This window comes from Narcine bancroftii, chromosome 13, assembly GCF_036971445.1.
Source record: "Narcine bancroftii isolate sNarBan1 chromosome 13, sNarBan1.hap1, whole genome shotgun sequence".
Classification (NCBI taxonomy): domain Eukaryota; kingdom Metazoa; phylum Chordata; class Chondrichthyes; order Torpediniformes; family Narcinidae; genus Narcine; species Narcine bancroftii.
The window spans coordinates 54,473,395-54,487,031 of NC_091481.1; the positions used below are offsets into that span (position 1 = coordinate 54,473,395).

The 13,637-nt window shown below is 46.3% G+C and overlaps 1 protein-coding gene and 1 pseudogene across 11 annotated transcripts in view; one reads left to right on the forward strand and one right to left on the reverse strand.

Moving 5' to 3' along the window:
• Window positions 1-13,637, forward strand: part of LOC138748265 (trinucleotide repeat-containing gene 6B protein-like) — a 220,343-nt gene that overhangs the window by 111,388 nt on the left and 95,318 nt on the right. The gene's annotated exons all lie outside the window — the stretch shown is intronic.
• On the reverse strand, window positions 12,514-12,597 carry LOC138749096 (U2 spliceosomal RNA; annotated as a pseudogene).

Below are 13,637 nucleotides of genomic sequence, written 5' to 3' on the forward strand. Positions count from 1 at the left end.
AGTAGCAGATAATATGCAAGGTCATGCCCAGTGGCATTTTGCTAATATTTTATGAAATTATTAAGAAGTTTATAATTGTAAACTATTCCTCCCCCACCATTGTAGTAGTGTAGTTTGCAGCCTGCAAGTATGAGTGATTAGTGTCAAAACAGTCAATATCTGTTACTCATCTTGCTTGACATTTGCACTTGCCCTCCAGTGTTTTTTCATTTTTAATGAAGTTTTTATTTATTTCTTCTGCACATTAGGTCAAAGGCATCATGCTAATGATGGGTTGAAGGGCCAGTGATCAGCAATGTGAATTACGCTTACTCACTTCCTAACCTCTGCCTTGCAAAACTGAGGCAGGATTTATCAAATACAGAAAACACTAACAGTATAATTAGCATGATGTTATTTCAGTGCCAGTAACTGGGGTTCAAATCTGGTGCTGTCTGTAAGGAGTTTGTACTTACTCACTGTGTCTGTGTGGGCTTCCTCCCACCCTTCAAAATGTACAAGGGATTACAGGTCAATTGGGTGTATTTGGGCAGTCCAGGCTCGTGGACCAAAAGGGCCAGTTACCATGTTGTATGTCTAAATTTAAAATTTAGAATCATGAAACAGAGAAGGAGCTCTTCTATTTATTGTCTTTTTGATAGGTTTTTAATGTACAGTACAACTCCAATTCTCCAAAATCGGATTCTCTGAAATCCTCATTTATCCGAAAATTTTTCGGAGCCTAACAGGTTGGGGAAAAAAAATCACTGGACATTTGTCCTTGTTTCACTCTCCACTCTCTCCTTGCCTTCCTTATTGATGCTTCTCTCCAACTCTCCCTCTCAAACTGCATACCGCTGTATCATCAACGAGAGCAGCTTCCCGGGTGAGAGTGGGGACCTCAGGCTCAGTGGCATTCTCTCTCTCTCCCTCCCTTGCACACCAGATGCCAGTGCTGACTCCGAATCCTCCCCTCGGCCTACTTTCCCTGTGTGTGTGTGTTTGTATGTGTACAGTAGGCCGAGGGGAGGATTTGAAGTCGGGAGCTCTGGTGACTGGGGAGACAGGAGCCCGCTGACTTGCCAGTCGGTGTACCACCAGCCAGGGAAGCCTCCCCGGGATCAGCAGCAGTGGTCTCGGTGATCGATGACTGTGTTGGGTTTGTCTTGGTGATCGGCTACGGCTAGAATTTTTGGTGAGAATTAAACGTCATTTTAATGTTTAAAAAGCCTTCCCTTGTTGCTTGCTGTTTAAACATTGATGCAAGTGACTTGCTGCTGCGACTGGGCCATTTAAAAAAAAAAAGACCAGTTCTCCAGGAAAAAAAAACGTTTATCCGACTTGGGCCCAGTCCTGAATATTTTGGATAATTGGAGTTGTACTGTACTTCAATTAGCCCCATCCTCCTCTATTTCTCAGACGTGCTGAAGATATTTCTGCTCCAACATATTTATTAAATTGCCCTTTGAGAGGTATTACTGGATGAATTTCCATGGCCTTTTCAATGATCACAACTCACAGCATAAACTTTGAAAATAATGATCTTCACTTTTAAGTCTTGTCTTTTGCAACTTGGTGCTTCTGCACCTCATAACATTTACTTTAGGATTGTAGCGCTCTTCTTCGTTTGTATCGCAAGTTCTGTTCAGTATGCAACTGAATATTTTTCTGCCGTAAGTAGCACCTTGCCATATGTTTGAATTTAAAACACAAAATGGTGAAAAAACTAGGGTCAAGCTGTGGAAAGGTCTGCATTTTAGATCTGCAAACCTTTGACAGAACTGGGAAAGAGGGACATGCTTTCAATAAAAGCAAAGATGGGGGAAGGACGTGGAGAACAAGGGGATGTTTGCAATAGGATGACTCAAAATTACTTGATAGTTTCAATTCAATCTCTCCCAGAAGCAATCACATCAAAAACTATGATCTGTAATTTCGGGCCCTGACCTCACTGACAGCTCTTTCCTTGGCAGTTCACATGAATGGATGCAATTAGTTTGAATAAACTTCATTGTAACAACTTTTGGGATAGAACTATTTACCAGTCAACACACATTGGAGAATGTGATTCTATATAATTTCTAGGATGCTCCTCAAAGATTTTAACAGTACTGTAGCTTTGGTTCCATGCATGGTTTTCTCCCACCGTTAAAAAGGTACCGGGGATGGAGATTATTGGGTGGCATGGACTCGTGGGGCAAAATGGCCTGTTACTGTGCTGTATTTCTAAATTTTTTTTAAAAATTAATAAACATACATAAGCCCCCTACTCTTTTTTTAATAAGCTCCTTTGCTCTAATAATTACAAGAATTGCAATGCATGTGCTCTTCAGCTTGGGGACAGCATCTTCTCTGCTTCTTCCATTCTTTGTTTCTAGTCATTTGTTTTATTCTTTACAATTCTTTTTAAAATTCATTGTATTTTAAATATTTTTAGCAGGCATCACCATGATGTTGTTTGCAAAGTAGGAGTGCATTTGATTTAGTTGGCTGTCTTGTGAAAAAATTAACTGGGTATGATGTGCAAGATTCTGACTATAGACTAAGCTGCACTTATTTCACTTCCCAACCTCTGCCTTGAAAAACTGAGGTGGGCTTTATCAAATGGTATGATTAATGCAATGTTGTCACAGTGCCAGCAACTGGGGTTCAAATTTGGCGATATTCCAGGGGCTCATTTTCTCTTTATTATTTTCCTTTCATAAGCAAAAAAAAGTGTTTGACTTTTTTCTGCCTCTGTGAACAATCAGCATGCATACCCTTCGTTGATTCAGGAAGGAAATTCTACCTGTTTCAGTTGGCACAGCTCGTTCCCTGCTTCTTTAATCCTTTGGTTTCCGATCCTCCAAACAATTCAGGGAGCAGGAATGCTCCAAAGGCACTGGAAAGGTATCAAGAGTCCAGAATCCAAATTCGTTGTCACGAAATCCCTAGTTTTGCGGCAAATTACTGGTACAAAAATTACATAATTAAATCACCTTTAAAATAAGTAAATTGGGCAAAAGAAGATAGTGTCTGTGGTTCATTATCTAATCAGAAATATGATGGCGGGGGGGTGAACCTGTTTCTGTACCGTTGGGTGTTTGTCTTCAGGCTCCTGTGCCTCCTTATGGTAGCAGTGAGAGGAGGCCATATATAAGCCTTAGTGGTGAGGGTCCTTGATGATGGAGGATGCTTTCTTGAGACACCACCTTTTGTAGATATCCTTACTGCTTTGAAGACTGATTCTTATGATGGCACTGGCCGTGTTCACAACTATCTGTAGCCTTTTTCAATCCTGTCCATACCAGACAGAGATGTAGCCAAGACAGATTGCTCTACAGGGTTGCCATGTAGAAATTTTATGACCTACAAATCTCCTCAATAAATAGGCTGCTGGCGAGCCTTCTTTATGATTGCATCAACATGAAGGTTCCAGGATAGATCTTCAGAAATTTGTTGATAATTCCCACTGCTGACCCCTCTGAGGACTAGTTTGTGTTTTCCTGATTTCCCTTTCTTGAAGACCACAATCAGTTCCTTAGTTTTGCTAACATTGTCAACGTTTGTTTTTGTGACACAACTCAATTCCTCTCACTCCTATACCCTTTTTATTGATGTCTGTGATTTTGCAGATGACTATGGTGTCGTAACGGTTGGCACTGAAAAGAGATTGGAAGTGTTCTGACCATCGGTTGAGGATGGAGATCTTGTCGCTGAGGAGGACTTTGCCGTCTGAGCTGCGCAGCGGGCTTTGGACTTGGGGTGAGGGGCCGTACACAGCCTTTAGAGCCTCGTAGAAACCCCTGAAGTCGCCAATGTCCGCGCTGAGCGGATTCCAATCTCTTTTCAGTGCCAACCGCTCAGTCCAAGATTCCGCCCTGCTCCAGCTCCCTCAACAGCCCCTAAGGCTAGAGCTGGATGAGGTTCCCACCCTGGATGAGACATATAAGGCAATCGAACAACTGAAAAGTGGCAAAGCAGCAGGTATGGATGGAATCCCCCCAGAAGTCTGGAAGGCTGGCGGCAAAACTCTGCATGCCAAACTGCATGAGTTTTTCAAGCTTTGTTGGGACCAAGGTAAACTGCCTCAGGATCTTCGTGATGCCACCATCATCACCCTGTACAAAAACAAAGGCGAGAAATCAGACTGCTCAAACTACAGGGGAATCACGTTGCTCTCCATTGCAGGCAAAATCTTCGCTAGGATTCTACTAAATAGAATAATACCTAGTGTCGCCGAGAATATTCTCCCAGAATCACAGTGCAGCTTTCGCGCAAACAGAGGAACCACTGACATGGTCTTTGCCCTCAGACAGCTCCAAGAAAAGTGCAGAGAACAAAACAAAGGACTCTACATCACCTTTGTTGACCTCACCAAAGCCTTCGACACCGTGAGCAGGAAAGGGCTTTGGCAAATACTAGAGCGCATCGGATGTCTCCCAAAGTTCCTCAACATGATTATCCAACTGCACGAAAACCAACAAGGTCGGGTCAGATACAGCAATGAGCTCTCTGAACCCTTCTCCATTAACAATGGCGTGAAGCAAGGCTGTGTTCTCGCACCAACCCTCTTTTCAATCTTCTTCAGCATGATGCTGAACCAAGCCATGAAAGACCCCAACAATGAAGACGCTGTTTACATCCGGTACCGCACGGATGGCAGTCTCTTCAATCTGAGGCGCCTGCAAGCTCACACCAAGACACAAGAGAAACTTGTCCGTGAACTACTCTTTGCAGATGATGCCGCTTTAGTTGCCCATTCAGAGCCAGCTCTTCAGCGCTTGACGTCCTGCTTTGCGGAAACTGCCAAAATGTTTGGCCTGGAAGTCAGCCTGAAGAAAACTGAGGTCCTCCATCAGCCAGCTCCCCACCATGACTACCAGCCCCCCCACATCTCCATCGGGCACACAAAACTCAAAACGGTCAACCAGTTTACCTATCTCGGCTGCACCATTTCATCAGATGCAAGGATCGACAATGAGATAGACAACAGACTCGCCAAGGCAAATAGCGCCTTTGGAAGACTACACAAAAGAGTCTGGAAAAACAACCAACTGAAAAACCTCACAAAGATAAGCGTATACAGAGCCGTTGTCATACCCACACTCCTGTTCGGCTCCGAATCATGGGTCCTCTACCGGCACCACCTACGGCTCCTAGAACGCTTCCACCAGCGTTGTCTCCGCTCCATCCTCAACATCCATTGGAGCGCTTACACCCCTAACGTCGAAGTACTCGAGATGGCAGAGGTCGACAGCATCGAGTCCACGCTGCTGAAGATCCAGCTGCGCTGGATGGGTCACGTCTCCAGAATGGAGGACCATCGCCTTCCCAAGATCGTATTATATGGCGAGCTCTCCACTGGCCACCGTGACAGAGGTGCACCAAAGAAAAGGTACAAGGACTGCCTAAAGAAATCTCTTGGTGCCTGCCACATTGACCACCGCCAGTGGGCTGATAACGCCTCAAACCGTGCATCTTGGCGCCTCACAGTTTGGCGGGCAGCAACCTCCTTTGAAGAAGACCGCAGAGCCCACCTCACTGACAAAAGGCAAAGGAGGAAAAACCCAACACCCAACCCCAACCAACCAATTTTCCCTTGCAACCGCTGCAATCGTGTCTGCCTGTCCCGCATCGGACTTGTCAGCCACAAACGAGCCTGCAGCTGACGTGGACTTTTTACCCCCTCCATAAATCTTCGTCCGCGAAGCCAAGCCAAAGAAGATGGTATCGTAAGCAAATTTGTGGATGGCATTTGAATTGTGCCGAGCCACACAGTCACGAGTGTAGAGCGAGTCGAGCAGTGAGCTGCAATTGATGATGGAAAGCAACCTGATGTGTGTGTTGCTGTTGTCTAGGTGATCCAGGGCTGAGTGGAGAGCCAGTGAGATTGCATCTGCTGTGGATCACTTGTGACGGTGGGTCCAGGTCTTGGGTACTACTTAATTCTGGCCATGACCAACATCTCAAAACATTGAATCAAATTAGATAGGAGTGCAACTGGGCAATGGTCATTGAAGCAGCTCTCTTAGTTCTTCTTCGGCACCAGTATTTTTGATGCCCTTTTGAAGCAGGTGGGAACCTCCGATGGCAGCATTGAGAGATTGAAAATGTTTGGTAACACACCAGCAAGTTGGTTGGTACAGATTTTCAGTACACTGCCATGTGTACTATCAGGACCTCACACCTTGTGAGGGTTCACACTCTTGAAGGACGTTCTGACTGTGGCCTCAGAGACAGATATCATGTTTGCCACCTTCTGCAAGGATTCTCATTGGTGCAGTTGAATTCTCCTTTTCAAAGTGAGCACAAAAGGTGTTCAGCTCATCAGGTAGTGAGGCATCACAGCCATTTATGATGTTGGGCTTCGCCTTGTAGGATGTAATGGCCTGCAATCCCTGCCACAATTGGTGAGTACCTGACTGTTTCTAGCTCGCATCAGAATTGCTTATTTGCTGCTGAGATAGCCTTCCATGTGTCTTTTGTAGACATCCTGTTGGTATCTGGATCAGTGGTCTTAAATGTAATCGAACTGCAAATCCTTTGATTCATCTATGGCTTTGGTTTTGGATCCTCGTGGTATGTGCATGTGGGCTGGAAATGTGTTGAAGATCATTTATTCCACATTGTTAGGGAAATGTCACCAATTGTGCCCATTTTTATTTAATTCTGTAAATTGTAGAAATCATCTCTTGTGTTTTGCACATACATATCTGTACACATGCCTATCCTAAGAGGATAGGTTGCGTGTTGCTTAACATCTGATGTAACTGCTCCATCTAGGAAAATCCAGGAGTAAGGGATGGCAGCTTAACCAAGATAATAAAGAGTGGTTGATACCTCTCCAACGGTGTTTTGGGGTTGTACATGGGAAGCGTTTATGTTCAGGATGGCAATGTACTATATTTGTCATGGATATTTAAGTTGTGGGAATTATGATATTTTTTTATCTAGGCTTCCTAATATACCATATATTTCAGCGTATAGGTCAACCAGGAGATAGTTTGAACCCCTTTTTTTTTTGTTAAATCTCATTTTAATGGTTTTATGGTATATCCGACATACAAGTCGACCTCCATTTTTTGGGCTGACTGGGCCTTCCAGGAGCAAACTAAAAAATTTAAACCCCCCACCCCCCCCTTGCAAAATTGCAAGTTACAAAGCTGTAAATTAAGTAAGTAAAAAATAACCTCAGGCAGGAGCGGGGCGGCAATGGTTAAGGCAGTGCCCAGTGATGGGGAGGTGTCGGGCTGGTGCTTCCAACATTGGCATCAATTCAGTGTAAAAGTCGATCTGTTTTTTTTTCTGGTGAATTTAAGGTCTCAAAAGCATATCCTTGCATATGTCGACCCCCATTTTTAGAGAGATTTTTGAAGGTTTTACGACTTGACTTTTTTCCAAAAATAAACTTTATTCGCAATAAATTATGTTCAATACAAGGCCAAAGGCTGTTTCACTTTTTACATTCATAATTTCAATCCTATTGAGTAAGATATTTATAAACTTTTACGTAGTGTCAGTTATCTCATATCAAAGAAGTTATTTACAGTACAGGAGAAACTGTTCAGAAACTTTTTACATTTTGTCAGTTATCTCATGGATGTACATTCTATGTTTAGCACTGTTGTCTTAATACTCAGGTAGTACCTTGTTGTTTCTCCCAACTCTGTTGGTTTCAGTGTCAGCCCTTTGAACCTGGTAATGGGGAGGGGGTGCCGGTGGGTGCTCTAAACTGTACTCCTTCCCCACAGAGCCAGGCAGCAGTATTCCTGGACTGACATCTCAGTGTGCTGAAAGACCACCAGGTTTCGGGCTGACCAGCAGTTCTGGACATTGGACTCAGAGTGAGTCCCTGGGAACAGTCTGTAAATCACAGAGTCCTCTGTCATACTGTCGCTGGGGATGAACCATGATAGAGCCCCCTGCATCCCCCTCCACACCCTCCTTGCAAATCTACATTTGGCAAAGAGGTAGGCGATGGTCTTCTCCCTACCTCAGTCGTCCCGAGGACAGTGTGCATTGAGGGTGATGCTCTGGTTGTACAGGAAGGATCTTACTGGAAGGGCCCCTCTCACTGCCAGCCATTCCAAGTCCTGATGCTTTTTAGTGAGCCCTGGTAATGAGGTGTTCTGCCAGGTGACCTGGACAGTCTGCTCCAGAAAACATCCCACTGGATCCGTTGAGTCCTCCTCTCTGTTTCTGAAGGACATTCCGTGCTGACTGCTGCTTAATGGCCCTGTGTTCAAAAGTGGTGTCCTGGAAGAACTTTTAGGTAGAGTGGCACCATCCAGCTAACTGGAACATTGCATGGCAGTGGGTCCAGACCTATCCTTTGCAACACCTGGGACAGGTGGAACCTCAGCATATAGTAGCACTTGGTGCCCTCATACCTTGGTTCCACGCACGCTTGATGCAGCCACATAAGAAGATGGTCATCGTGATGACCACCAAGTTGGGTACACCCTTGCCCCTGTTTTCCAGCTGCTTCTGATCCCATCCATTTTAAATTGGAACACTGCTCTGGTGACTGGGTGTGGGGATAGGCTACACTTGCGCCATGTACGGCAGCACCTCGTCCACAGTCCCAGGTTTTGGTGGACCCTAGCGATCCGCTTCGTCCAATTCTTAGTGGACGCCTCAGCCCCTCCAAACCAGGTCCCCAGTACCTTCAGGTAGTCTATTGTCACTGTGAAGGGGATGGTGGATCAGTCAGGCCAGTTACTGAAGAGCATTGCCTCGCTCTTTTGGTTGACTCTGGCCCGCGATACAGACTCCAGTTGCCAGCATATGCTGATCAGTCTCCAGACAGATCGTGTGTCTGGACAGAAGACTCTGTTGTCATCCATGTACCGGGAGGCCTTGACCTTGGTATCTCTATTGCCGAGCAACGTCATTCCTCTTATGCTTTCATTCTTCCTGATGGATTTGGCAAAGGGCTCTATTCAACAAATAAATAAGACTGGAGACAGAGGGCAGCCTTGCCTAACTCCAAACTTAACGGGGAAGCTGTTTCCCACCCATTGATTTGGACTGCACTACAAATGTCTGAGTAGAGCAGTTGGATCCAATTTCGAATTCACTCCCCAAAGCCCATTTTGGAGAGTACATCCATCATGTACATGAGCGAAATCCGGCAAAAGGCCTTCTCCTGGTCTAAGCTGATCAGGCAGATGTTTCTCCCCGGTCGGTGTCCCTGAGCAGCACAAGGCTGTCAGAGATCTTCCTGCCTGGAACAACACAGGTGTGGTCAGGTGGATCACCTGTCTCAGAGCAGACTTGTCTCATTTGGCGATGGCCTTTGACAGAACCTTGTAGTCTACATTTAGCAGTGAAATAGGTCTCCAATTCCTGATGTCCTCCTCCTCCCTCTTTTTGTAAATGAATGTGATGGTGCCTTTCTTCATGGAATCTGGCATGCTGCCTGCCAGGAGCATAGCATTGTATACTTCCAGCAGGTCCAGGCCCACCCACCCATAGAGCCGTGTACAACTCAGCCGGTAAGCTATTGCTTCCAGCAGTCTTACCCGACTCATGGAATGGATGGAGCTTGTCAGCTCCTCCCAGAGTCATTGGCTGATCCAGACATTCCCTCGGGCTGTCCTCCAAAATCTCCATGATGCAGGACAGGAAGTCTTGGGAGGTCATTCTCTCTGTAGTCTTAGTGTCGCAAAGGCTGGTATAGAAGGATCTGCTGATCCTCTGGTTGTCCTTCTACGAGGATGCGACCGAGCCACCCTCTTCCTTAAGGTCGTAGATCACAGAGCTCCCTTTGTGTACGTTTTGGAAGAACAAATATGAACACGTCTCATCCTGCTCCACTGTGCGAACCCTGGATCTGAAAATGATCTTGGAGGACTCTGAAGTGAATAGCAAGCTTGCTGGCTCTTCACTTCTAGGAGTTCCTCCCTCACGTCCACCTTTCTCGACTGCAGAAGGAGGAATTTTTGTAGGTCAGTCTGGAGTTAGCTCAGCACCCTCTATCTCTGTTTTGTTCTCTGAACACCTTTGAAAATGAACAACCTCTTGATGTTTTCTTTGGTCGCTTCCCACCAGGTCACTGGGGAGTCAAAGAAGGGTCTCACAGTTCTCCAACCGGCGTATTCCTTTGTTAGCTCTACTATGTTCTCTGGGGTTAGCAATTTTACGTTCAGCTTCCAAGTCCCCCTACCTGCCTGCAGGTGACAGGAGGCACGAAGAGAACAATGGTCAGAGAAGAACACTGGAGTGACGTGGGTGGTTCTGACCGTAATGGCCTTCGACACAAAGACTAAATCTATCTGTGGCTTGATCCGTCCGATCTTGACCAGGTGGGCTGCAGCTGTGTTCCACCTGTATGGTTGCTGAAGGCATCGCACAGCTGTGTGTCTTTTACTGTCTCCATCAAGAGTTCTGAGGAACTGTCTAATCTGCTGTCGGTACTGCCGGATCGTCCAGCTGCATCTATGATGCAGTTGAAGTCCTCGGCCAGGACGACTGGTCTGGACATTGCCAGCCACGGTGCGAGCTGCTGGAAGTTGGCCAGCCTCTTGCTCCATAGAGATGAGAATGATCAGCTGGAGTGGGGTGTCGTGGTATTTAAGATCCATCACAAGGAGACATCCCCCCCCACCACCTCTTTCACCTCTGTGATTGTGAATTTGCCTCCGCGCAGTAAAATCCCCTGCCTGGACGCGCGGCGATCGTTCCCTCCGACTACACTGAAAACCCGAGGGGCCACCATCGCGATCACCTCCGATAGTTTTTGAAGTGTGGGAGCCCATACTCTTGTAAAAACATGACATCAATTTTAATTTTACTCAAATACTGCAAAACATTTACACATGGCATAGTTCGCTTAACACTATGCATGTTGAGGGTAACAAATTTGATGTTGATTTTCGGTTCTTTTGAGTCCATAGTCTAGCTTTTTTTGAACAATTAGTGTCCGTCAATCTGAGCCCGCATGCCACTGCTTGGGTGAACTTCAGAACTGACTGGGCTCAGGAACAAGTTATGCCCCTGCTCGGGTACTGCTGGTGGTGTCTCTGGCAGGGGGCGGGGGGAGGTTTCGCCGTGCTCCTGCTCCTGCTCCTCCGTTTCTTGGGTTGTATGTTCTCCTGTGGGTGGGTGGGGGGCCACAGCATCTGTGCTGCTCCTGGTCTCCCAGAGCTGCTGGGTGGCTGCTTATATGCTCCTCCCGGTCTCCTGGATCTGGGAGATGGGCAGGCCTTCCACTGCTCCTGGTGTCTCAGAGCAGGCGGTCATGGTCTCCTGGGCCAGGGGGATCGCTGTTTGGTTGTAGTCTGCCTTCTTCCTTTTTCTCCTCTCCCTCCTTCTGTTTCCTTTGTCGACGTCCAGCACTTGTGCTGGCTACCTCCTCCAATGCTGAGAGGTTCCTGGCTTAATCTTGCCCCTTTCTTTGCCCAACATTGTTGCTTTTGTTGGTTTCCTTCCCCACAGATCCTGCTCCTTTTACCTTTCCCCCACCACCTGCATTCCCCCTCCACAGCTCCCTCCTTCGGCGGGGCCTCCACACTTGTGGCTGGGGTCTCGTCTCATCCTCTGCTCCCAGTCTCTGGCACCACAGTGTCTGAGATTCTGAGCCTTGTTCCCCGTTGCGATTTTGGGGTTAATGACTTCTTTGGAGGGGGGCTAGTGTTGGCCCCTTGACCCCTTGTTGCTTGTGCATGTGGCTTCTCGTTTTGCACAGGCCTTGTAGAGGAGGCCTGCCTCATTTCACAGTTTGCAGGCCTTGCTTTCTCCACAGTCCTTGGTCTGGTGGCCCTCTTTGTTGCAGTTTCTACAGATGACCACATTGCATTGAGCCTCCATGTCTCGATCTGTTACAGTTTCTGCAAACTCGAGGGTGTCTGTTATAGACCTGGTACCCATGGTTCCCTCCAATGACAAGCATGGAGAGGAGGTGGATGATGGCCCCTTGGCCAACCTCCCTAAGCTTAACCTTTACTTGGCACTTGCTGGTCCAAATTCCAAATGCCTCCTTGATGTCCACACAAGTCCCTGTGCCCTTGACATAACGCCCAAGGTAGGGAGAACGCCTGCCGCTGGCACGTGCAGGTTGAACATGTGAACTGTTGTCACCTGCTCGTTCTGTGTCGGAAGGGCGAGAGCGGCTGCACTCTGAACAGCAATAGTGGGGCCAAGTTCCGCCTCTCCTGGAATGCCCGAAGTAGTCTTTGCCATCACGACACACCCTTGAAAGTCACGACGAAGTAACTGTTGTCCATGACATCCTGGAGCCTTGAATTTCAGGCATTCAATCAGGACCTTGTGCACAAAGAGGTCCGGGAAAAATGGCGACCCCTCACTAAGGTCCTTTACTGTCACCCTGACAGTGTAACGGATCCTGTAACGGTTTCCTGAAGCAGCTATCTTCCTTGAACTGGAGGATGTAGGTTTACAGCTGGAGAGGAGATTAGATTGGCCCTCCAATCCACATGGAGCCACTCTCTCTTCAGCAGGCCTTTTTCCCTCCAGACGAACTCCTCAGACAGCCTCCTCTGTCGCTGTTGTCGTTCTCGTCACTGCTATTGTCTTATTCTTTGCTGCTGGTATAGGTCTCATTTCTCTCAGATAAAGTTGATCTGTTCAGAACAGATACTACACTTGATCTTAGCCAAAAGGCTGAGAAGCAACTCTACTTGTATGCCGAAATATATGGTAGATTTTGTTTAAAATGGGTCACCAAGTAGCATCTAATATGCATATATTTCTGCCACTAACAACTTTGTTGTAGCTTGTCTTTATATTTTCTAACCGTGTTCTCCTATTTGAGCTGATAGCATTTCCTGTCCCTGATAGGCTTTATCTGATCCTTGCTGATGTATACTGAACCTTGAATAGTTTGCTTATTTGGGCATGAGAAAGCTGAGGTTGTCTGTGTGCTGCAGAGGTTGCAGGTCCATGGTTAATGAAGGACTGATTTAGCGCAAAGAAACTAATTGTCATTTTGGGTTGAAACTTTTAAGTTGTCCTGCTACCTGGCTTGGTGGATTAGAATGCTGATGGGTGGAAGTGAATTCTAAATTTAATATGGAGGCATCTCATTCACTTGCTGACATTTCTATCCATACCCTTCATGCACTGCAAGACTGAGACTACCCGCAAATTGGAGGAACAACATCTCATCTTCCGACTGGGCACCCTCCAACCAGATGGCATTAACAGTGGCTTCTCTGGCTTTCGTTTAAACCCCACCCATCCCATTTCCTTTCTCCAGCTCTGTCTCCTTTCATATGGCCAAAATCAATTCTCACCTCTTATCATATCCAAATAACACCTTCTGTTGGCCTGGGCTCCTCTCCCACCAGCACTTTCTCTATTCTGACCTTTCCTGTTTTTTTGCTTATATTTTGTTTATTCCTTGAAGGGCTCAGGCCTGAAATGACGGCAATATACCTATCTCCTATGGACGCTGCAAGACTAGCTGACTTCCTCCAGCTTTTTGATGTGTTTTTACTGGTTGCAGACAGGTTCATTTAAAGTAACTGGATGAACTGCCTCATTGCTGCTGCTTTATTCAACTGTAAAATATGAGTTTTTATTAAGCAAATTCACAGAAAATACTTTCCATGGGAGCATGTCAAAAAGCAGAGAATAGGTTATTTATTCATCACTACAGATTGGAATCATAACCAACTGAATAGGGAAGAATGGTTTTTTTTTTGGATTTTTTT